The sequence below is a fragment of the Dermacentor silvarum genome, chromosome 1 (genome assembly GCF_013339745.2).
Source record: "Dermacentor silvarum isolate Dsil-2018 chromosome 1, BIME_Dsil_1.4, whole genome shotgun sequence".
In the NCBI taxonomy this organism is placed as follows: domain Eukaryota; kingdom Metazoa; phylum Arthropoda; class Arachnida; order Ixodida; family Ixodidae; genus Dermacentor; species Dermacentor silvarum.
In genome coordinates, this window is record NC_051154.1 from 245,199,101 (window position 1) to 245,226,093 (window position 26,993).

Genomic DNA, 26,993 nt, shown 5'->3' on the forward strand with positions numbered 1-26,993 from the left:
AGGCTCCATGGACACGGACTTCTCATCAACCCCGCAAAATGCGTCTTCGGTGTCGACGACATTGAGTTCCTCTGGCTCCGCGTGACTCGCTAGAGAATCAGACCGTTGGAAAAGAAGGTTCAAGCCTTGCGCGACTTTCCTCGCCCAACATCAATGTGAAAGCTCCGCGAGTTCCTTGGGCTGCTCAACTTCCACCGCCATTTTCTTCCCAACTTCACCCGCATTATCATACCACTCACCGACCTACTCAAGACCACGAAAGCTCCGTCCTCTCCACTGACTTGGACGTCTGATGCCGAAGTGTCCTTCCAAGCTGCCAAAACCGCATTGGCAGATGCCACACTGCTGGTGCATCATCTGCACGTTGCACAAATGCTTCTCATCACCGATGCATCTAGTACTGCTGTCGTCGCGGTGTTACAGCAGTTCCAGCGCAACTCCTGGTACCCACTCCGGTTTTTCTCGCAGAAACTGAAACCTGCAGAAAGGCGATACAGCACGTTCGGTCGTGAGCTGCTGGCGGTATACTTAGGCATTCGACATTTCCGACACCTGCTGGAAGGCTCGAGCTTTGACGTCCTCACGGACCACAAGCCTTTTACATTCGCTTTAAGCGGTAACCACAAAACTTTAACTCCGAATTCACCGTGGACGTTCGGTACATTGAAGACCCAGTCAACGCGGCCGTAAATGCCCTTTCCCGTATCGACGCAATATCAACGCCCACACTTGACTTCGAAGAAATCGCCGCGGCGCAACTTACAGACCTCGAACTTCGGGACATCCGCTCCTCCACCACGTCACTGGCGCTGTCCGACGTTCCTCTTCATTTTTCTTAATTTAGGGCACCATCGCTTGAGACGCCTCACGGGGTCGAACATGTTCGTTTGTCTCACTCCGGCTCCGCCGTCAAATATTCGGCAAGCTTCACGGCGCAAGTCATCCCGGAGTTCGTGCTACGCAGCGTCTCATTACAGCCCTCTTTGTGTGGCCGAGTGTGAACTCTGACGTGCGCCGCTAGGCGGGTGAATGCCTTCACTGTCAACGCTCCAAGACGACACGACACACGAAATCGCCAATCGTGGAGGCTGATTGCAGAAATTGGAATCAAAACAGTTTGGAATCATTTTACGACATGGCGCCCCAGCTCTTCCGCGAGCTCACGTGCCTGCTTGGCGTCCGCCATGTCCATACTACCATGTCCATACTAATGGAATGGTCGAACGCCTTCATAGTCAACTTAAAGCCGCCTTGATGGCTCGCCAGGCTCGCGCTTCTTGGGCTGAAGATCTTCCTCTCGTCCTACTTGGCGTGCGCTCGTCTTTCAAGGAGGACCTCGGTTGCACAACTGCGGAGTTGGTCTATGGCACAATGTTGCGTATGCCTAGTGAATTTTTCGCGCCAGCTACTGTCGCCACGCCTGATCCCGACAGCCACGTTCAACAGCTCTGCTTCCTTTTTTTCATGCCTGCGTCGTTGCCCTAGCCAGGATGCATCGTCGAGTGGCGTTTTTGTCAGCAAGGACATGACTACAGGGAGCCACGTTTTCGTCCGGCATGAAGGCATCCGACCTTCCCTTATGCCTCCCTACGACGGCCCTTTCAAGGCGCTCAGCAGGACCGAAAAAAACTGTCACTATCCAGCTCAACGGACGCGAAGAAGTTGGGGCTATCGACAGAGCCAAACCAGCCTAACTGGCAACCTCGCCAGCCATATGCGCTGTTGACCACTTCACCACCGCCGAAACAAAGGATTTACCAGACCGCCTGACTCCAAAGGCGTTTCTTGGGCGCCCGTGCATCGCTGCGCTTCTCCTAAATGGCCGCTAGCTAGCCCTCTAGCGTCCATCATCATCTCCATCGGCCGCCTTTAATTTATGACGCGCTCAGGTGCATGGACATGCGCATGTGCCTGGTTCCTCGTGCTACGGGCTGCGATGTTAGAAAAAAAGAATAAAATATAGTCTCTTCTACTCCTGTCATCAGCCGGAACGGTTCCTTGTTCTTTCTCTCGCCGACTCCCGCATTGTTATAGTGGACCTAACCTCGGTCCCTACAGTTTCCATAGACTCCCATACTTCAAACTTCGCCTGCAGTTTGGAACGGGGTTTTCGGTCGTAAGTAATGGTATCGCTTGCATGAGATGTCGGGCTAGGTGCGTAAGCCTATTTCCAAGGGAATGTTTTGAGAGATGGCTTCTGTGATTATTTATTCGCAAAACGACGACGCTCTCCCATAGAAAGGGCGCATGGCTGGTGGGGCGGCCACTGTGGGCGCTGTTTGGCGAAATGGACGAATGCATCAACCGGCCAACAGTCGAGATAAGCAAGAAACGTTTAGAGTATTGGTGGAGGAAAAGCAGGCAAGATATTGATAAGACCGGATCTGCTGCAGGCATAGGTAGCGGTACAGGGTAGATAGAGAAGTTTTGAGGGGAAAAAAACTAAGGATATGTATACTAAAATTCTAGCATGAAAAAATGTATAGCCTACCTGATTAAATCAAGCAGGCTAGGTGACTATTTGTCACCATCCCGTTTCAAAGAGGATGCCAATATATAATAATAATCATCATAACCTAATTCCTGGTCATGCTTCCTAGATGAATGTGCAGCATTCATGAAGCTCATGTATCTCATGGCAGTACCTGCCAACTCTCCCGAATGTTTCGTCAAATTTACGAACTTGGGCTGGTTATACAAATTTATGAATGCTTGAAGATTTTGAAGAGTTGCAGTTTCGTCCGAAAGGTGAAGCATCGATTGCGATAGCAAATTAGTCGAGAAAATCTGAGTCGGCATGCACAAATTCCATTCTCGTTTTCCACGAACCGTGGAGGCCCAGGACCATGATTAGATCGTACGGTATGTCGTCTGATGTATTTACGGGCAATAATCGTATGACATATCGGCCAAGGGGTAACTGTTTTTGTATTGCGCGCTTAAGTACATCCCAGTGAAAAATCGGGCCCCATCAGTCTAAGAATACGTTTTCTATTCCTTTGGGTTTCTTGCATAAAGAAGAATTGGTTGCCCAGGGTATGAAGACCCCTTTATCGTTAAGCCAGGTCTTAACGGGCAGTGTGTTGGTATGTTATTAAAAGAAGGTTTTAACTGAAGGTGATACTGGCATTTTCTTTACTCTTTTTAGTACATCCTATCCTGGGCCTCCACGATGTGGTAAACGGTGCAAAGGCACTGGAACAAGCCACGGACTATACACCCACGCTTGCAGAAGGTGAATATATCTGAACCGTATGAACGTGTAGTATACCTGCGGTACAAAACAAGTGTCAAATGAGAACGGTTTGTATGAAAGCTTTGTTGAAAGATTTTATGATGGTGGAATAAAAGCCATCTCTAGGACCACATGTAGAGCCGACTTGGAGCATTGTAGATATAAGGAAAATTCTGACTTTGCGAACATTTGACGCCATATTCGCCAGATCCTCGATGCGTTTCGGTGATCGGGGAACGCGCCTTCCGTCGGGGCGTTCCTTGCCACCGATCTCTGAGGGCTCATGCGCTTCGCGTCGCGCGACACTGTCAGATAAGCAGTGAATGAGTTGATATAGATGACAAGGAGTTATGAGGGATTATAAGGGTTTCATCACGGTTCATAATGCTTCGACGCGGATGGATAAGGTGCTCACGAGCGATAAGGACTTACAATGATCGGAGCAATTCTGATAAGGTTGATAAGAGCCGACAAGGGCTGATAAGGGTTTATACTGGTCGCATCAACTTTCATAATATTGATAATGACACCGGGCGGCATGGAGATCAAGTGGCACAATGCTTACGCATACTTAGACCGATTCAGTGAAATTTCTGCATGATTTGCTTTAATTCTGGGTTACCACGTGCCGAAACCCCTATACGATTATGTGGCACGCCATCGTGGGAGACTCTGGATTAATTTTGACCACCTGAGGTTCATTAAAGTGCAGTAAATGCACGATACACTTGTGTTCTTGCATTTCGCCCCCATCGAAATTCGGCCGCCATGACCCGAATTTGAACCCACGCCCGCGGACCTATAGAGAGCAGCCCAGCGCCAAAGCCACTACGCCACCACGGCGGCTAGCAAGTTTATCCAGAGAAGTTCCTATAGCAGGAGTAACCGGCCACAGCAAAGTCGCCGAAAAAGTCACTTTAACCTAAAAACAATGTGTTGCATGTGCTTATTTTTCTGTTCAAAGTTTGCTGCTGCTTGTTTGCGGTGTATAAAAGTGAAAAATTGTTAATAAAGTGTATATGTATTACAGGAAAGGTGTGTGCTAAGGGCAAACTAAAAATAGTGTGTAATGCATGCGTGCGCGACTCCAGTCGGCCGTTTAGGTAGCTGTGTGTCCATCGGAAAGCAACAGCGTACGGTATTACATTTTTCTTTCAAAATTTCTCCGGCTCCTTTTACATCAGTGGCATCGTGCGGCTAATCATTATAGGTTTTCTATACTTAATTCATTAAATATTCGGAATGCGATCTTTATGAAGAGAAATTCTTTATGCTCGATATGACTCATTTCTGTAATCCTATATCATCGTATGAAATCCCAATAAAGACCTGTTCGTTTCCATGTAAAGCCGAATGATTATATGAGATTATAAGGGGCGCATGGCTGTGATAAGGGCACATGGTTGTGATAAGAGGAACACAGGACCCTTGTAGAATGGAAGGTCACTAAAGAAAATAAAGTAGGCACGGGAAACGTCGGCCCCGCTCAGGTAAATATAATGTAAGAACTGAAAAGAAAGAAGTTCTCTCATCTGCGTTCTGCTAATGCCACTGATGTCAATACAGAAAATCAAGATGTTATTGTGGAAACAAGACCAGAAGACAAGAATTAGTTTTCACTGTCAGCCCTCATGGCGGCAGAAGCGTCCGTGTACAACCTGTACATATTGAATTCTATTTTCTTGCCACATTCTTGTCGGGGTAATTTCATTCGGGGTCTTTATTTTTGTTGTGTAAGTCTTTGTTATTGACTTGTTGAAGTTCGGCACACTGGGGGCGTTTCAACATATCCTATCACTCTTCAAGACACTTGCGCAAGATCTCTTGGAATTCATGGAACAATGAGGTACGATAGAGGACAAGTAAGAGGTTGAAGGTGCTTAAACTCGGTGGTGCAAAGACAAGAAGAACCACAAGAGAATATTACTGTAATCAAGCTCCGTCGGCAGCCTATGGACTCTTCTTTATGCGCCTTCCTTTCACAAACGCCTTGCCAAGAACTTTTCGACAGTACTTTTACTGTTGCCACATTATCTGAGCTCAAGACAATGCCAGACAAAAATATTTTACTAACGAATACCACCCCTGAACTTTGCGGACTGCAACAACACAGTGCTGAAAGGGCTACTTGACAGTGTTAGTGATGCTGTGTGCAAACAATGCTTCGTTCTGGCATGAGTTATATCCTGACCGCAGCAGGCTTCTGACGTCATGAATAAGAAGCTTCTCTTCTATCACACCTCTGCAGGACTCTTATCACAGCAACAGAGAGGGCTCTTTGGGCGGCTTTGCAGAGAGCCCGCGTGTGGAGCGATGTCCCTAGTGTTGATTCAAGCTTCACTGAAATATAGTATCGCGACAAGGGTACCCTTACTGTCGCTGAAATATCTGCTATAGTGTGAAGCTCTGCCAGCTGTGTCTTATGTGTGTATATGTGTAGCGTACGTGTCTTTAATAGTGCCGCTTGCACGGACTCTGTGCTTTGGCCGAGCTCTTCGTTCAGAAGAGTCTCTGCATGGATGAAATTGTGGCTTGTGGATGTTAACGGTGATCAATTCAAAACCACAAAAGTAAGAACTTTAAGAGAAGAAGCAGTTTAAATTGACAGTGGTCATCAATCATTGCAAGCGCAAGAATAAACTGCTCAGCTTGCACCGAGGAAAAAAAAAGAACAAAAAACCTCGCAAGAAATATTTAGGAAGGAAATTTCTTTTTTTCCCGCAGGCAACCGCATCTCGTAAACCGCAGAACCCTCGAAACGCATTGCCACACTAAACAAACTTTTAACAGCAAGGCATGTCTGCTGTATTGAAACGTGATAACAAAGCGAGGTCTGAGATTTTCTATACACGACAAACCGGTCCTTCATTGCTTCTCTTCTTTTCTAGCGCTAGGCGTAGAGTGTGTGCTCATCAACGGGTCTCCTTGAGGCGTCGTCTCGACACTGCATTTTAAAGTTCCCCTTCCCCGCTTCTTTCTTTCTACTTTTCGTAAAATTTAGTCTTTGCCTTGAGGCTTAGCCTCTATTTGCAAACGGGTCGGCATACTCACGTTTCATCTGGGCGTTGTACTTTCGTATAGCTCCGCTCTCGCGTTGTTTGCCTACGGCGTGATGCAAGGTAGCTTCTCGCAGCGGCTTGTATGATGTGCGTCTGGCGTACCTCTTTTCAGTTTGGCATCTGTTTGGTGCTCTCCTCTCATAGCTGCTCTCAAATCGTGGAGAGACTGTGCTGTGAAACGCCCATGGTGGCGCTGCGTTTTTCACCGCTGGTGAAGGTGCATAAAACCTCTCGTCAACAACGGCATGGAGACAAAACACTGCTTGTGTGTCTAATCGTCGCTTGCCATACACAGCTACGCCGGCCTATTCACTGGAAAGACGGCTGCTCAACTTCTTCAAACAGCAGACGCTGATTGCAAGAACGCACTGAAATAGGACCTTTACATGCACACGATGTTAGTGTAGCGCACCAGTTTACTATATCGCAGCGTCTTCGACTGCACTTGGGGGGACATGAATCTTTCTACTGTGATGGAAAAGCTGGGGGAGAGGGTACAGCTTTATTGAGTAGAAATGATTCTTGCAGCGGGCTGGCATTTGGTATTGACTTACACCGGCTGACGAGGTCCTTCCGTGACACGTATTCTAGGCTGCGGCTCGCAACGTTGGACACCGAGAGCCCAACGTTCTGGGTCTATTTTGAGGATGCGGCCTGTATTTATCCATTAAGCTTGTTAGTGGACACAAGATAAACGTTTCATATACCAATATGGCTGGTCTTGGTCATCGTCTCGTATCTCTCTAGGACATTGCTCGCTCTTTTGCACGACATTGATGAGGCGACTGCAAAATGCAAAATAACGTTTATAAAAACCTTCTTTGAATATTCATGCAAGGGAGACGCAAAAGGTTTGCTCCTGTGTATGTGGTGACATTGCCAAACAAGTTATTTATTAGCTTAACCGCCACAGTAGCTCGGTGCGTATGGCATTCTGCTTCTGAGTAGGATAATGGGGGATCGGACGCTGGCTGTGGTGACAGCATTCTCATAAGAGTGTAATGAAAACCGCTCGTGAGCTTTTATTTAGGCAACGTTAAAGAATCACAAGTGACAGAAGTTAGTCTGGAGCTTTCTGCTGCGGTACCCCTCATGACAGACAGTGGATCTGTGAGGCACACCATAGTATATATGCTCATCGACTGCCCTTTTAAGACATATTACTAACACAGATTTTTCGTACTACTTTAAAGTGACAGGACGACTGGCGTTCGCAAAAGATATTGGGACTATAAACTCCACCGTTGTACTCACAAGGCACCAGTGCTCTGCTGCACTTTTTAGAGACGACTGCCCCCTACGATCGCCTTTAATTGCACAGTGAACGCAGTTGTGTGTACGCAGGCATTACTTCTTGCCTCCTTTAGTATTCCCTTCAATACTTTTGCCGCGACCGTGCTCCCCCAGTGTAAGGTAGCAAACCAGGTGCTACCGGATTATATATATATATATATATATATATATATATATATATATATATATATATATAAGCCAACAAACAATGACACCAAGAAGCCAAACAACAAGAAGCCAACAAGCAATGACACCAAAGACAACATAGGGAACATTACTTGTAGCTACTAACTGAAATAAAGAATGATAAATAATGCAAATGAATGTGGATGAAAAAACAACTGGCCGCAGGTGGGGAAGGAACCCACGTCTTCGCATTCACCAGTTGCCTTCACCCAAAAAGATCACGTACTCGTGACGCTTGCGGCAGAAAGGATGTACCATATCCGCCGCCTAGTGTTGTGAGTGTTGGCGCTGGCTAACACTTCCAGGGTTAGTTCTAGTTGTAAGACATAAATACCCCAGAAAGTGGATTGGAAAACGGCGCCGTGGTAGCTCAATGGTAAGAGCATCGCACGCGTAATGCGAACACGTACGTTCGTTCCCCACCTGTGGCCAGCTGTTTTTTCATCCATTTTTATTTTAATTAATTTATCATTGCTTTAATTCGCTTAGTAAGTACAAGTAATTTCCCCTATGTTGTCCTTGGTGTCTATGTTTGTTGGCCTCCTATGATATGATTATTAAAAATCGGGCTCCTCGGTTCCGTTTCTTCTCGTTCATCATATAACGAGGGCTCAAATCTGGCAACATTGATGCCTTCAGGTAGCATATGTGGGTTTATTTACCAATTGCCTTCACCCAAAAATATCACGTACTCGTGACGCCTGCGGCAGAAAGGAGGTTCCACATCCGCCGCCTAGGTTTGTGAGTGGTGGCGCTGGCTAACACTCCCAGGGTTAGTTCCAGTTGTAAGACATAAATATGTAAATATGCCAAAAAGTGGATGGGAAAACGGCGCCACAGTAACTCAATAGTGAGTATCGCACGCGCAATGCGAAGGCATGGGTTCGTTCCCCACTTGCGGCCTGTAGTATTCCCATCCATTTACATTCAAATTTTTTGTATCTTTTCTTGAATTCGATTAGTAAGTACAATTATTTCCCCCTATGTGCTCATTGGTGTCATTGTTTGTTGGCTTCTTATGATATAATTAATTAAAATCGGGCCCCTCGGTTCTTTTTCTTCTTGTTCATATATATATATATATATATATATATGTGTGTGTGTGTGTGTGTGTACTACGTGAACTATTTTAATTGAAACAGATGTCTAAGGACTAAGATCTAACCAAGCGGTGATGCTTTCTCCCCCATTCGTTCTTTAAGAATGGCGGACACTACATGGTCGAGTAGCCGTCGTAGTCTGCTCGCTAATTCGCTAAAATTGGCTGATTAACGTTCTGATTGTTGGTTTTAATGTCAGCATATGCAGTGGTAGTGTTGTAGGAGGGCGCCGCAGGATGCTACAGCAATTTATGCGGTTTTAAATATTACCACCCAAGCAGTCCGTACACATGGTTAACCGGCGAAGCTGAAACGTGCGGCCTCGGTGTTTATCACTGGGTTAATCCTTATGGTTCATTAAAGTCTTTCTCAATTATTGGTTGCGTCTTTGTGTTTCTGAATCAGGTTACAGACACGTTCGGCTGCAACGGAAAGAACGAAGTCACTCACGGTATGCCCGCAGTGCGCCGTTGTCACATTGTCGCGTGTGATTCTTCAGTATTAAATTGCTTCAAAATTAAATCTGTCCGTTATGTAAGACAATGAATGCCTCATACCCCCTTAAGCAATGGCTCATACACCAGTAAATGCGACCACCTACCCATTAGGACGACAGAAGAGAAGTGAAATTCTACGCTGGAAGGATGAGCGGCCACGCAGCCAGCTGTGGAAGAAGACGACGACGAACGCAGGAGCACTGGCAGGAGCGCGTTCGCGCAGTGGCACCGAGGGGCGCCAACGAGCCAGCTGAGGAAGAAGACGACGATGCTCGAGCCATTGCTGATGATGATAGTTTGTGCGCACATCGAACGGACGGATTTTGGTTTCGCCTAGCGTATACAGCTTTGCTGTAAAACGGCAACAATTGCAGAGATGTTCCTTCAGAAAAATTCTCCTTGTGTCGCTCCGATATCGACACTGAGCTTCCAAACAGCGCTGGAAGTGCCACTCGCGTTATTCTCGATGCTGTCATGACGTAAAGCACACGGTTGCGATGACTTCCTGAGGCGTGCAATCCGCCGTCGCACGTTTCTGTATACTGCAAGCAACGGTAGGTCGCCGAGACATGATATTCGCGAGATAAGATGATGATTAACAGACGCGCACAGGCGGCCAACTCTTTTGTGTAAAGAAACTAAACGAGGCGGGAAGCATCGCGCAGGCCGTTTTTCCCTGCGCTTTTCGTACGCTGAGCTTCGGTATCGGAGCGATAAAAAAAAAATAAAACTAAAACCAATTCCATCAAGTGAAATTTGTCAAAACAGCGGGCTGTGGCTGTCTTCGTTTTGGTAAACTGTCTCTTGGTGTTTTGCCGCGAGGTTCCGTGTAAAGTCCATGGGCGATAAAATGTATACGCGAGCGAAAGCGTGCGATATACGCGAGCGAAAGTATACGCGAGCGAAAGCGTGCGACGCGTGCGACGCGAGCGACGCGAGCGAAAGCGTGCGACGGGGAACCGGCAATCGCGTCTCGCGCACGCAAAGGCAGGGAGCGGGAGGTACTCTTCCAGTCGCGAGCAACCCTACGGAGGGAGGGTAGGGGCCGCGCTTTACTGCGGCCAGAGCTTCCCCCAGACCGCAAAGCTTTGGGGGAAGGGTGGGGTGGGGGGCCCGCCCTTTCGCTGGCGTGGCTCTGATCCTCTACTGTCACATGACCTGCGTAACAGGGACGGCGAAGGGTCGACTAAGAACAGCTCCGCTGTTAAAACACATTTTTCGTCGACGAATGCTGTATGTCAACCGCTAATGACGTTTTTTAAAGCATCTTAACTTGCTGTAGCCTCCTGTGGTGTTCTCCTCAAATTCCACCATTGCAGCGTTGGCATTAAAACCGTAATTAAAAGTAAATTAACCGTCTAAGATAATGAGCGAACGGAGAGTTCCGGCTACTCAATTATGCAGTGTCCACCGTGCTGAAAGAACGAATAGTGAAGAAAGTAATTGCATCGGTTAAAGAGTATTTTTAAAATCTTTTCCCATTACAATAGATCGTATGATATATATATATATACAAAGCGTCCCAACTATCATGCACCAATATTTAAAAATATGCAAATGCCACGTAGCTGGACAGAACCAAGGTAATTATCTTTGCCGTCACATGGAGACACTCAGATTATTTTTTTGCATTCCGCCTTACTACATTATTCGGCTTAAATAATGATTAAACTTCCCAAATATTACAATTAGAAGGAAATGGTCAATGAAGAAATTGTAGAGCAAAATGAAAAACTCCCGATACAGCTTTCTGCTGCTTTCTGTTTTCATTCGTGAAATGTCAGCGAGCAATGTTGTGAAACGATTAATTCAATCTGAGCTTGTCTATCTTAGCTTATAAAAGAAGTCATGGGATCTCATGAGTCTGATCCTCAAAGTCAGTTGAATTTAAATTTATCTTTAAAATGCGAAGCATTTTCTTCCAATAGGCTGACCGATTATCTATTCAAATTATTTCTTCTTTCGAGATGTATTTGCACAGGCGGGATCAAAGCAAGAAATTCCTCCGAATGTTTTTTTTATTTTAACCAAGAAAGAAGTAATATCACGAGAGGCAGAAAATAGAAATACTAAACAAATAAGGGTTAGATTTTCGGAGGCATATCAGGAGCTAAGACGCGTAATATGAATTGTGCAATGACCTAACGCAATTTGTTGAAGTTGAGCTCAATATAAGCGAGACGACGCTTGTCAAACGCAGCGGAAGGCGGAAAGAACATCGGCAGTCTCATGGTGGCGTGCCACAAGTTTCTTACTACGCCAGATATCAAAACGCCATGTCTCGAGTGGTCGGACACATCTTGAACCACAGTTTCGATTGTTGCTGAAGAACGATAAACAGAAAAGAAAATGTCGGTTGCAGAGAAAATTTCCACATCGCGCAAGGCCCGCTTTTGTGTCCTTCGATTCGTATGGCATTATACCCAGGAACACTGGCGTGTCCAGCCGGCATGAATAATGCAGCGTTGACACAAGCCGTTCCCGAAGAGAAACAAGGAACACGATGCCACGGGAGAAACAAACGACGAAAACCAAACGTTACAGGACGCGTTCGATATTAAACAAGGACATGGAAGCGGAAAGAACGACGCGTCAGCAAACCACTTGTGAGTGAGGGCAAAGCTAATCCGGAATGTCTAGACACGGGCGTGCCGAGAGTAGACGGAACGTGTCGACAGGGAAAAACAACCACACAAGCACAATCCATGGATAATGGTACGCGCCAACAAGCATTGACAGGTCCTCCATTCTTGTGTGCATTTTCAGCGAGCGTACGATTCCTCCTCGCCGACTGTTTGTACTACAGAGTGATCGGGGTGCGTTGTCCATGGTGGCAGCATTCATCAATAGGGAAACTTTGCCATTTCCTATCAGCGCGATCAGGTGCGGATCACTTGGCTTTGGCTGTCGTCCTCTTACTTGCTCGGTACAATGCCCGCTTTATTTGTGTCCTTTCAAGCACAAATAAAGAAGACCGTCACGTGTTGTCATTTCTTCCTATGGGGAAAGTACCCGGATGTATACGGTAGAGATTTATTCCTTTCGGACCCAGATCAGCGCAAATCAGAGCACGACGTCGACGCCACAGCTTGCGTAAGTATGCATGCAACCCAGTCACGTCATGCTGAGTGCATATTTATATGGCATAACAATACTTTGTGATTGATCACCCCTCGGCTTGCCTGAATTTGACGAATTTTTTCTGCAAAGAAGCTGCGCAATGCGAAATTGCGTGCTTTCACGGGACAAAAAAAAAGTGGTCGCAGTTTCACCTGAAAGGCGAAGCATCAATTGCGATAGCAAACTTGTAGAGAGCTATACGGAGTAATGATATTAGCTTTATCAGCTGTATAAACCTGGACATGCGGCAGCATCGGCAACACGCAGAACTGTTGTCGACGCCATCGGCGTTTTGCCCGCGTTCGCTCAAAATGCGTGCGGCGTTGGTGACTGTTGCCGGAGCCTGTGATATAAATAGGCACTTGGTGCCGCAGCTAAACGTCGCCTCCCTTCCCTCCCCCTCCCCCACGGCTTCTCGCGCGTCGGAAGAAGGTGCGTTTGCTCTACATATATGGTGATTGTAAAGGAGAAAAGAGACGCCTACTTCTGCAGCCCTTAAGCGAGCTCGGCGCAGAACGCGCGTTTGTTCTCCGCCGTGCGTTCACTCCCCGTGAAAGACGCGCCCCTCGCGCCCTTTCACTCGCACATACAGCGTTCGGCGCGCGGCGACGATTTCTTCTCCAAATGACGTCATACGGAACCTCACGGCGACGGCGACGGCGACGGCTACGGCGACGGCGACGCCGACGGCAGAAATCTGCTTTTGAGTGTCCATATAATTGCTATCGCAATAAAAAAGAACAAAGCAAAGAGCTAGAAGGGATAGGTGTATACGAATAGGGAAAAAGTAAACATTACGCCGCTTCTTTTACAGACTCTATACGCGTATTTGGTTCCAGTAAACTTGAAGACCAATAGAAAGAAAGTAAGCAACTCCTTTTTGGTCCCTCGATTCGGGCACTGGTGATAAAATGTAAGCAGAAAAAAAGGTGTCAAAATTCAAGGTTCCCAAGAACAGATCTGTCATGAAAGGTTTGTTGCTGTTGGCAGGCACACCCATGTGGACGTTCTTGTGTGTAGCGTGCATGTATGCGTGTTCCCAATCACTTGCACATGTAGAGGTGTGCCTGGGCGCACAATCGCGCAATCGGTGTGTAACGGACATCGACTGTCATGCGTGTTAGGTTTATTGCTTATACTGGTCAACGCGCTTGTGATTTTAAGTTTGAATACAGCTGCTTTACTGGTACTTCTTGGTGGGAACTAATACAGTTTTCGTCTACGAGCATCAGAAATGGCACCCTTAAAAGATTTAGAAGTCTTAAAACGGTATCAGAGTAACGAAGTGCCTATGAGAGACGACGTATTAGAGCGCTTGAAAGGATGTGCGAGTGGTCATGTTGGTACTCGGTGATCGAACATAGGTGTTGCACAGGGGAACGACACGGAACTACGAGACGGCACGAAGCGATGAACTTCCAACAAGATTTAACGAAATGTGATGCCATTTATACATAGGCCAAACAGCATGCCCACGCGCAGACGCCACAATGCTACGGAGAAACTGAATGACTACACAATCCTATGAGCAGACAAATTAACGGAAGCAAGAAAATGAAATCAAGCTGACGAAAGCACGTGCGAATTTAGAAGTTGCCGCCCCGAAAACCCCGCCGCCATGCACGGTTGGAAAATGCAAACACTGCGTAGGCTCATTATCAGACCATTTGATGGAGGTCAAACTACCGCGCTAGCCCCCGGCCTTATCGATTTCCGCGGCCTCAATAATTTCCCTGGTGACCTTCGTGTTGCTTCTACAAATGAGAACGCACTTATCAAACATAGGCGCATGCCCACAGTATCTGGCTTTGCACTGTTTAACACTGTACAGTTTTTCCACAGCCTTGTGGTTTGTTCGCGTGCGCATGCCGGTTGGCCCAAGCTTATATTGCATCACTTTTAAACCTCGTTGGAAGATCAGTGCTTTGCCCCGTCTCATTTTCCCCGGTTGATTCTCCTATGCGCTGGCTATATTGTTACGGGGAGAATATATATACAATGAATATATTTACAAAGGAAGGCGCGCAACGCTACAACAATGGTTCAGGGGAGCGCATGCATGCACCTCAGAAAGCCACGCCGTCGTCGTCGTCATCGTCCAAGCACCGACCACAGGATCGCCGCTCGTGATAATATATTTGATCAGGTATTGGAGGGCTCTGAATTAATTTTGACAGCCTCTTTACCTTCACGAGCATGCTAGACTCCTGGTACACCATATATATTTCTTTTTGTTAGCTTTTCGAGTCTTGGCTGCCTCTAAATGCGGTTGTTGCGGCTGCATTCAAATTCTTGCTCAGTAGCAGAACTCCTTAGCCTTGAGGCAGCGCGGCGGGTCGTGTTTACTAGAACTGGTGCTGGGAGTCGTGCCGAAGCTAATCGCACTTAATCCCCGGCGCCAAGCACATCAGCGGTCAGCATCGAAACAACCGGGCAACTGCACCGACGTTCATTGGATCAGTCGCTGTATTCGAAAAGACAGTCAGTTTTCAGCTTAATAACCACCAGAAAGTAGTGTCCCAGTCAACCTCTTCTACAAAGGGGCACCCATTGCATGGAAGCTTGCGTCTAATAAACTACGTGTCGCCAAGTCTCCTCCTGCGCTCTACCCTCCATGGTTGCTTAGCGGCTATGGTGTTGGGCTCCTAAGCACAAGGTCGCGGGAATGAATCCCGGCCACGGCGGCCGCATTTCGATGGGGGCGAAATGCGAAAACACCCGTGTAATTTAGGTGCACGTTAAAGAACGCCAGGTGGTCGAAATTTTCCGTAGTCCCTCAATACAGCGTGCCTCATAATCAGATGGTGGCTTTGGCACGTAAAACCCCATAATGTTTTTTTCTCCTGCGCTCTAATGTGTAATGCGGAGCGACTGCTGCTCTGGAACGTTATCAACACGTGCAAAAAACAGCGGTGATCACAAGGTCGTCCTGTCTCCAAGATGTAGACGCCTGCATGAGATGGGGGTGTTCGCATCGACATAAGCATCTTACTTACTATATTCTTATACATCTTGTCTTTTCTGTATGGAGTTAAGGTGCCGATTCAGGATTGAGTTTTCTTAATGGAAAGAGTCGACTACAATATTTCACGCTTCCCAATGTAGCATGCAGAGCCGTAAAGAAGTCTTGGTTAGTTGTTAATGACCTTATTGAGTACATAAAGACATGTATAATTTTTTTAGGGGGGGGGACGATTGCGGCCCGAATGTCCAACGAGCCTGATTGTTCACTAGTGGACCGTTCAGACTCGTTGGACATTCTATCTTTTTGGACATTTTCCCTCGCCGTAAGTTGGCAACATTTACCGCCCCCTCTCAACGGGCGAGAATTGAATTTTTGACAAACCCTGTTCCTGGAGGGCACATGTAAACGGTAAATACGATCCCAGTACTTCCCGCGCATGAGACAGATGTTCAACCATTTCGCCATCGCTGCCGGTGTTAAGAATGAATTTCTCATGCATCAGACATCCAGAGGAAGCAAGATCAGGAACGATCCCGCCGCGGCTAGAGGCAGCCGTGAAGAGCTACGACAGTAGGTCCTCGGGACGCTCGAAAGGCAGGGACCCAGCGAGCCGACAACGGTGAGCGGAGACCCGCGCCGGGTAGCGACAACCTCGTAGACGACGTAGGACGGTAGTTTTATCGGCCGTACAAACTTGTAAACAAATGCATGGTGTCATGGTATCACAAGCAAAGTGTCACGCGCGCACATGCAAACATGAACGCATTTCACTCGATCACCGCGGAAACTCGTTGTCAAAACGCTGGAGTTAATAAGCGCGGTGACAACGGCCAGCGAATTCGCCTTCGTGCCACCGCTCGCCTCAACGAGAACTAAGCCGCGAAAACACAGCGTAGGGCGGACTCTGTCTTCACCGCAGATGGCTTTCAAGATACAGCGGCCCGAGCGGGCGTGCGAGGCATAGAACGCGGCCTCCCCTTCCTACCCTCCCCCCGGAACCTTGCGGGTGGGCGCGCACGGCCGCTCGGACAGCCCGGCAGATGGTGCGCTTCCTCCACGGTTTTCTCAACGCATTCCTTCCGCTTTCCTCCCATTGCCGGATCACCATCGCACGCTTTCGCTCACACATACAGCATTCGGCCCGCGGCGACGATTTTATTGCCTTTGGACTTAATACAGAACCTCACGGCGATGGCGACGCCGACGGCAGAAATCCGCCTGAAGTGTCGATATAATTCCTATCACACTAAAAGGCCATAGATATTTACATAGATGGCAAGAAAGAAACCAGGAAGGCAAATCTGTATAACACAAAGTGCAGTGTCTTCCTATTTGAGGCCTGAGCTACGCTGCATGACGGCAAAAGCCTCCTAGAGTAAATACGCGCCGGAGGAAGAGGAATGTGTCTGCTGCAGAAAAAGCCCGGAAACAACTCGGTACATCGCATGGAATGCCAAGATATTCACATAGCGAGACCCGTAGGAAGTGCCCACCATCCAGAAGTTTCGGGATTCAAAGATGGAAGGATTAATTGGTCAGCAGTCCAGATAAGTGCGAGACGTTTATAGCATTGGTGAAAAAAAGCAGGCAAAAGATTGATAGAACCGGAGTCATTGCAAGTGTGAGTAACGGTGCAATATAGCCATAGAGGTTTAGTTAAAATCAAGATCAAATAGGCGAAAGGCTAGATGGCGATACAAGTAATAAAATCTGAATAAATCAAGCAGGCTACGTGACTATTTCTCTCCGTCCCGTTTCAAAGGGTATAGCAATAAACATCATCATCACCATTTTCGCGCATCGGCTTACCCTCGAACACGCGTTTGGGCTCACGCGCGCGATGCCGCCTTAGCTCTAACGACGTACTTTAGCCACATCCCTTACAAAAAGTTTTGTAGAAAGTCTATATAAAGTGTGTAGACATTTGTCTATGAAGTCAACAGACTTTTTGTAGACATTTCTGTAGACCAGTCCATAGACAGTCTATGGACTTATGGCCATAAACTTTTTGTAGACTAGTCTACAAAATGTCTGAGTCTATAGACTGACTATAGACGGTCTATAGATCAATGCAAATTCACTTTTGTAGACAAATGTCTGCAGAGTGTCTATAGACAAAAGTCTATAGGCTTATATAGTTTTACTTTTGTAGACATGTCTATGAAATGTCTACAGACTATAAACTATTCCTATAGACCAGTATATAGTCTGTCTATGGACTTATGGACTTATGGCCTTACACTTTTTGTAGAATGTGGTACAGTCTGCCTACAGAGAGTTCCTGTAGATCAGTCTATAGCTAATCTAAAGACTTCAGCCTTACAATTTTACAGGGTGTCCCAGCTAACTTAAATTTAGTGAAGCTGTTCAATGAAAAATAATATTAAGATAAGACGCTGCAATAAGATCCGATTTTAAGACCTATGGCGTGCATTCGGCCGTGAATTCAGAGGTCTGACCTGTAGGTCTTTTTATGATCATATATCTTGCACCGTGTTGTTTTTAACCTTTCAATTTCGTTGACCAGCTTGGCTAAAATTACTGGGACACCATATATACTAGATAATACACAACATTTAGCCAACTATGTTTCGGCAGGCAATGTTATTCTATAAACACTCGCTGCTGGGGTTTGCTAATAAGCAGTTTATTGGAAATGTCCACAAAAATTTATTGTACCCAATATGCATATGGGAACATACATAGGGAACTGTACATAGAAAAGCATGCATGCAGATGGAAGCAGTCAAAAATCTAAAATGTATGCAGCCGTGAATCATTATGTAAAGCTGCATGAGCATTTGTGTAATTGCACATTGAAGAAAGTTTAGTTGCATGCAATGCATTCGCTTGAATGAAATCTACTATCTGCAAGTTGGTTAAAATTTTTGTTTACATATGACAGCAACAAAATTTAGAACGTATATTATGCATGTGCACCTGTTGCTTCCCATCTGCATTTATGCATTCATGTTAATAGATTATTAATGATCCTGAACCAGCTGCACTCTCATATGTTACAGAAACAAATATTTCAAGCAATTCCACTAGTGCAGACTCATGCAGTGCAACAAAGAAAACAAGTGCACCGATATTGAATTACCTGTTTTTATTGAACGATATAATACATTAATTTATTAAAATGCATGTCTTATGCTATCATCAAAAGAGAATATTTACATAATTACAACTGCTTCCCCTTGGCGAGCATGGTTTCCAGGCTGGCCTTGACCTTCGTGTAAGCCGTTCCGAAGGTGCTGCAGGTGCATGCTGCAAATATGTAGATATAACAATGTGAGGCAAAAATAACAAATGTGTATTTTTTGTACGTTCATTAAGCAGCTTAATATATTCGCTCAAACCACTTAAGTCAATCCTTAATACGGTTTAACTATGCCTAATGGCTGCTTGTCAATACAAAACAGTACCATCGCATAATGTTTCACTCTACCGTATGATGAACAGTTAAACGGTTACAATTGCTGCTGGTGCCAGCAACAGTATGTTACATTTTATGACAAGGCCATATGACACATAATGTACTTAATTAGCCCAAATGACCTCTATATTAATTGCTGAAACTAGGCTACCCAGTTCGACTGCTTACATTTTTGGCTGGTAATTAAATATACCCGCGCGGAATGATATGCTCAGAAGAGTGACTGGAGTATTGAATGTATCATGCCATAGATTGTAATTTATTTTCCTTAATACACATTTAAATGTCTTTCTCGTAGTCTTAACTGATACATCATTGGCCATAACTTCAATAGAAGGCAGATGGATTGATTGTGTCGATATGGTCACTTAGTTTCCTATAGATAATCATATCTTTCTGGAATGCTGACACGGTTGCAAGTTAGGTATACCACATTGAGCACAAGAAATACCCCGTGAGCACTTTCTGTGTTGTGGCACGACAGATATGCACCTCCTGGGAAACAAAACTGAAACTGTCATTACAATGAATGCTATCACAGTAAATAATTGAAGGCGCTCTATAACATAAGTATTTTTTCTAGAGTTTCGAGGTTCAGGACACTTACGTAATGCAAAAAGATTGAGTAAGAAATGCCCCCCCCCCCTCATGTCAGCATGCTTCACTGTCACTTTCTTTTTCAGAAAATCGTACCAATTTGTAATTTTTTGGGAGGTGAAATGCTGCAAAAATATGTTTAAGACAGCGATTCTCTGGAAACATTCTATGGAAATAACAAGACAGCATACCTATGTTGACATTTTCAATTTCCCTGGTGTTTTTCCAAGCTTTCCCTGGCTGTTTTCATGAAAATTCCCTGGCAGTCTATGACACCCGCAGTTTAGGGGCAATAACAAATATTGAGGTTTAATGCTTGCCAAACTACTGCCAGTACATAATTATAATTATAACGAATAACACGTCAGTCACTTGAAATGCACTATTAGATTCAGCTGAATTGAAGCACTTGTTTAATAAAGCTGACAAGGGCTTGGCCAAGTTCGTAATTCATGGCAACTCGAGCACAGCACAGAAAATCCTCAAAGTCACCTCAAACCAATGGCTTCAGTTTCAAACGTGTAAAGGGTGCTTGCCCCGAGCCACTAATTTATTGTTCTCCAATTCTTTCGGTTAAGTTGCGAAGCTGCGATTGACTGGGCTTATCGCAAGTTTCGTGCTCTGAAAGCTTTTGCGGTTATATATATTTATACTGGTTGCCAGGAGCCCCATAAATACTCCTACTTTTGACTTACGAAAACGGCAGCACACGCTGCTGATGTATGGCCCGCTAACACGGCCTTTCGTCTGAGTACGCTAGCATTTATTCAACTGTACGTCTCTTTTAGACAATTCGTCACTCTAGCACAATTTCGAGGTATATACATAAAGCGCTTTGGATGAGTTTTATTAGACAGGCAGCGCAGCGTTTATGGCCACCGATCGAGCGCCACAAAACGAGACCTGCCCACAGTACGCCGCTTAACACACACAATCCGCGCTTATTTCTGCTCAGTATCCACGTTAAACATGGTGTATTTCCTTTTTCACGGACATTGACAATGACGGTCGCTTGCCGTTAAACATTCCCTATAGTAGAATCGAGAACCCGAGCGCGTTTACAAACCAAACGATAAATCGACAGTACGCCCGAGTCGCCTACATTACATGCAGCCGGTTCGCGCTACGAAATACGCTCACCTAGTCATGAGCTAGTGACGGAAAACATCTTCGTTAAAACTTACCGTTCAGTGTAGTTGACGTGCGATGCCACAAAGTCGAGACTAATACACACACACAAAGGTGCAGGCAGCTCACCAGCAGCAACAAGCGTTGACTTGCCTGGCGCAGCCGTTGAGAATTCAAATCGACGCGGAGAGATGGCGCGCCGCCGTTGCTGCCGCTGCGCATGCGCAAACGCTGACGCCGCCGACGGCGTGCGTGCCCCGCAAAACCCGAGCGCCTTTGCCCTTTTCTTTTTTTTTCTTTTTTTTATTGTCGCTTTCTCTCTCTCTTCGTTCCATGCGCGCGAAACCGGTTGCTTTCACTTTCCATTTTTCAGTTCTTTTCATGGAACAAGGAAATGCCTTGGCGCGCTGTATTACAAACGCTGTGGGCTATCGCATGGAGCAAGAGCGCACACTTGGATGAACGCAGTGTTTGTAAAAACCGTTAGCACGCAAGTCAGGCGCTTGCATTATGGCCAACGACGATGAGTAATGCAGTGCATTTCTAGCATAGCTTCCAACGTACTGCCAAATGGGATACCTGCGCACATGTTAGTGCACATTAGTCTGTTCCGGTGATATGTCAAAGCAATCAATACACTAATGACGCACGCATATGCTCGGCCGCACAGGCATATAGCACCTGGAAAGGACTGGGTGGGCTCAGAGTATCTGGCGCACATTGTAAGTGAACGAGAAGCTTTAATGAATTTATAGCGCGGGATATCAGTCTGCGAAAAACCACCCGATATTAGTGATGCAGCCTAGATATGGGGAGAACCTAAAGGGTATCTGAGAATCAGACGACACATAAGGCGCACACCTCATGCGCGACATCGGTTCATCGCACACTAGCAAATTCTGCGTTGTCAACTATACACATTACAAGTCTCTGTGCTGTTAGCTTGATGCCTGTTTGTAATCCGCTTCTTGCTAAAACTGGCATTCATAACATCTATTTACATGATTAGATCGGCAGTTTGTTTTCTTTATTTTACTGCCGCAAACGTAATGCTATGAAAAACAACTGTAAAAACTGTCTTGGGATTGCCGAGAACGACTACGGAGGTCATATAATGTGGTGAACAAATGCGGAAGTATATACACCATGTCTATAATAAACTCTACAAAAAGGCTTTAAGGAAATGTCTGCAGTATATACAATCCCAGTGGCTTATATCAAACGTAGCTCCGTATTATCCGCCTGTACCTCCCCTTGGTTACAGCGTACACGGGTTGGGCCGAGTTTAACGACTTCTGTCTATAGACGGCCAGTAAATCTGAAGCAATAAGACTTTTACAATATCGGCTGTCCTTTAGTTCATCTCACAGCTTACCGCAATCGATATACGGTCTGTTCGCTCGAGTTAACATGATCTTTGGTGATGTCCCGCCCTATAGCGTTCATCGGGGGGACATAGGAAACCACTAAATAATAGTTTCAATCACATAGAAGTATATATTCCGCCTCCGTGTGGTTCGCAAGGAAAAATCGTCGGGGATGCATTCCCGACTAACTAGGGTGCCAGGCCCAGAGGTTACATGTTAAAAACCAGTGCAATACTGGATGAAACTCGGCGAGCAGACTCTTAAACACCTAATTTCTGGTAACATAATAATTAAGAACTGCGTAATTCAATGACAGAGATGCCATGGTGACCTTTATTGCTTTTCTCTGTAGACATTCTATAAACTGGCAATCGGCTAAAGTAATAGCAAACAGAAAAACTTTTGCGTATAAACGGTGTATAGACCGCTAATATAGACAAAAAACACAATTTAACAACTTTTGTCAAGACTAAATTTATAGACGGGGAATAGATAAAAGAAGTGGACACCTTATCAACTTTCGCCTATAGAAAATCTGTAAACCGGGCGTATACAAATCTAATCAACACCTTATCGACTGTCGCCTATAGACAGTCCTTAGACACAGAATGAACAAGAATAAATAGACACGGTATCGACTTTGGTCTATACGTGGTCTATAGAGCGGAAGATCACAATAAGAAACAAACAAATTATCGACTTCTTTCTGTAGACCGACTATAGAATGGAAGTAGACAAAAAGAAATAAAAATCTAAGTAACTTTTGTCCATAGACAGTCTATAGACAATGGATGGACAAAAATAAATAGACTGTATCGACTTTTTTATAGATAGTCTATAGAGAGGAAGTAGACAAGAAAAAACAAACACCTTATCGACTTTTTTCTATAGACTGTCCATAGAAAGTGAGTAGACAAAAAGAAATAAAAATCTCATCAATTTTTGTCTATAGATAATCTATAGACAATGATTGGACAAGAATAAATAAAGACTATCAACTTCTTTCTATAGATAGTCTCATCTTATCGACTTTTTTCTATAGACTGTCTATAAAATGTGAGCAGACAAAAATAAATAAAAATCATATCAATTTTTGTCTATAGACAGCATATAGATTATTTATCAACAAAAGAACAAATCTATAAAACGGCAAAGTTGTCTACAAGTAGTCTATAGACATTCTACAGACAGTCTAAACTCATTTTTGCAAGGGATAGGCACTCACGGACACCTGGTACCCTCCAGGGTGCTGTTTGCGGTGCACAGAAGAACTGGCCTCTCGTCGCTTTTGGACTACGAGCAGGTCTACCTTTCGCATCTGTCTGCAGTAGCGCTGCGAAACATGTGCACAATGCCCAAGAACGATAACGTAGTTTCCCGACAATACGTCCGAGAAGGGCAGAAGGGCCCTACCCTGCGAAGACTCCCTTAGCCTTATACCACCTCACTGTATACATATATAGAAACCCTGGGATGCCTGAAACCTCAGGCCGCACGTCTCAGCTCCGCGCAGCGCCTTATTAAATCGAAGCTTTCTTAGCGAACCCTCTCCTACTTTGCTGACCATAGCTGTAGCTGGAGGCTCTCTGTTGCTGTCTTGCCGAATAGCGCAACACAGAACAGCAGCCATATAACTAGTTGGCGTATACGTATAGCCACCTGCAGTTTCCTACCGATGCTCCGTTCAGCGGATGTGTTCTCCACGACGTTACGCAATTAAACAAACGCTACCTAAATATCCTCACTGCAACAGCTATACGTAATCAAGCCCCCTCCCCTCTTCCTCATTCCCTAAATAAACTGAATCGATTTCTTTGACTCCTCCTCTCGTTTTCATGAACGGATAAGTATTTCGCCTCGAATACACGCAACCTTCTCTCCTATACAACGCGAACATTGCTTTTCAGACACCCGTGTTCTCGTGCGAGATCTTTGTGGTGTCCGAAAGTTTAGTTGCTGTGGCCGGTAGTGGCGCTGCGTCGCGTTTATTCGCAACTCAAATGAACTGCAGGGGGCGCTGCGAAAATTGGCCGCGTCTGGCTACACTGTGCAACATGGCGGTTATATGGAGGTCCCCGCGTCGCCGAAACCGCTGTGTTTGATGCATAGTACACAGTAGTTTGATGATTTTCGTGCAGTGTGATGCCGGTTTGCGCTGTTTTGTGGAAGGAAAGCGAGTAGCTTACGCCGACCAAATCATTTTAGCCGATCTGAGGGAGGCACAGTGGGTAATGAAGCTGAAGTGGCCACACGGTGTGTGCAAACATCTGGCGTGCATGACAGCGGACCCGCGCGAGATTCTGATGAAAATCACCAATGTATTCTTGAACCCATTGGTCATGGAACCGAAGTACTCGTGCACTGTTGGATAGTCGGAAAAGTACAAGCACGTTTCTGCTGCTTTGAGTCACTGTTAAGGCGCGGATAGATAGTCCGGTGTTTCGAGCGTGCGAGACAGCAGCCGGCGATGTTGGATACGTCACGCTGGCCTCGCCAGGATTGCCGAAATATTACAACCTGCTCAGTTTGGTACGTTTAACATGGCCTGCAGCAGCGCACCGACTTGCTCGATCAGCTGTTGCCGCTGTACATGCGGATAAATGCGCAGCCGGCGCGCACTTTCTCATTGTTGTTGCCTTAACACATTTTCGTTCGGCGAAGGCGCAAACTCTCCACGCTCTTTTCAGTCCAGAGAACAAGCGAACCTAAAATCAAGCTTTGCACTTTATCGCGAGCATGCACTACGAATCTGTGGCGAACCTTTCGCGCTACTTTTGCGTTCCTGTTATCTATTTTACATTCAAGATTTGCGCAACGTGACTGTTGCTTCGCTTAGCTGTAGTTATTCCAGTAGTTGGCGCATTGTTTCTCTCGTAGAGAACAATACGATAAATAAGAAACCGAAAGATCTGCTTACTACAATAAAAACAGATTTGCACACCATGTACATGTATGGCTTGTGCTGCGTGGCCTGACCATGATTGATTACTCCCCGCTGTCTACGAACATGTCGCTTAAGGCTGCTGTGTAAACTAATGAAATAAAACAAATGTTTCTGTGTAAATTAATGTTAACTAAGGTACTGCATTATGAATGTAATTAATTTTCATGGTATTCTATAATTTACGTATCCTGCACTTTAAGTGGCAAGAACTGTGTTCGCCTCTGAACTGCCAATTTCCTTCAGACACTGATAAGAGATACAATTGCTTTGATAATTACGCATTTTCAAATGAGCACCTACTAATTTGCACTAGTTACACGGATAGCGTGTCCAGGTCGCAAGGAAGGCGTACCGCTATGCCACCCCATAGTTATTTTGCATGCTGGCGAGTACATGTTGTGCTTACATAGAACGATTTACCGACGTTACCCGGGAATACCTGAAACTCTGATGTAACGATTGATTTTCGCTGATGTACCATACTCGGTAATTCCACGTTGTGCGCCGCATGTATCCGATATAACAGCTTTAATGAAGGAAAGCTTGAGTACCGCGGCGACATTTGCATCATACACTGCATTACCACGCCGGCTATCACATGAAACTGCTTGTTGCAGCACGCGTACGCTGAACGTTATCACGATGGCAGTAACAACCTCAACGCAAACTTCCTGAAGTTCGCTGTAGTGCTTTACTGCAAACATAGTACAAGCAACAGTATCGCGTTCTCTTGACACAAACAACAAACCGATCCTCGGCTGAAAAAAAAATAAAAACTTTCTCGAGCAAGATGTTGAGAACATAACAATTGCCGTTGTCGCAGCTTATGATAAGATTCGCAATCCATGTGGCTCTTCGACGCCGCAAAACTGCAAAGCGCAGCATAATTCCATGCCTGTGCGCAGTTTTGTTGATGGTGGCGCGCACCCGCTCGCAGTGCGAAGGCTACGGACGGAGCGTCTGCTCCGACACTCCGACCTCCGTACGAGGTTTCCGGCGCTCGCCGCTAGGTGTCGCATGAATGGCTGGAGTCGCGAATAAGCCGCCTTGATAGACTGTGCCGAATCCCCTTTGAGTCTCTCATCAAGATGCACCGTTTTATTTTACTGGCTTACCATAGCTTCACTTAGACCGACTCCCACAGAACATCGGATTTGCATGATTTTTATTCAAAGCTGCCTGAGGGACTCCCAGGTTCTGTCGAAGACATTTCCTGTGTACTTCTAAGCGCTCGTACTGGCGCTCCGATAGTGGCATCAGAGGCAGCTGACATGTTGTCCCACTGGTAACAAACGCGGAATTTAACCATGGCATGGAGGTCTTGTGGTTACGCCAGCGCATGCTAACAGAGCGTTGAAGCACATGAAGCCTCTGTGACACCAAGGTGAAAGATTGGTCCAGTTGGTTTTGCATCATGTGGTTACAGCAGCATGAGCTAAAACATGTGCACAACGAAAGAGACACACGGGGACAAGCGCTAAGTTCTATCAGCTTTTGTTTATTGGCCGTATTTATATACCCAGAGGAAAAGCAAATTCAGAAAACAAGACAGAAAACAAAACCACGAAATCGCGTAGGTGCGCATGCTTGTGATTTCTAAAAAGAATAATTATTTTGCTAGCAATGCAACAGAAGGCCTACTGACCCAATTATCTTCCCTCGCCATGCGCGTATAGAGTCAACGACAGTGGAAATACATTCGTCCTGATGTCTAGTTGCCACGGGGGCGCACTCGAACTACGGTTTGCACCCACACTAACGGCAATGGATACCCAAGAACCCTTCTTCTTACATTGTTACAATGTTCGCGCAGGCGTTCGTTCAAGCACCTGCCTGCTGATACTTTTATTGCGATAGCAATTATATGGACACTTCAACCGGATTTCTGCCGTCGTCGTCGCCGTCGCCGTGAGGTTCCGTATAGATAAAATCTTCGCCGCGTGCCGTATGCCCGAGCAGAAGCGTGCGGGGACGCGTGCTATCACGGAGAGCGAACGCACTCAATCTCCCACGGGCAAGCAAGGAAGGGGGAAGCCAGCGCCGGAGGGAGCGGGGGGGGGGGG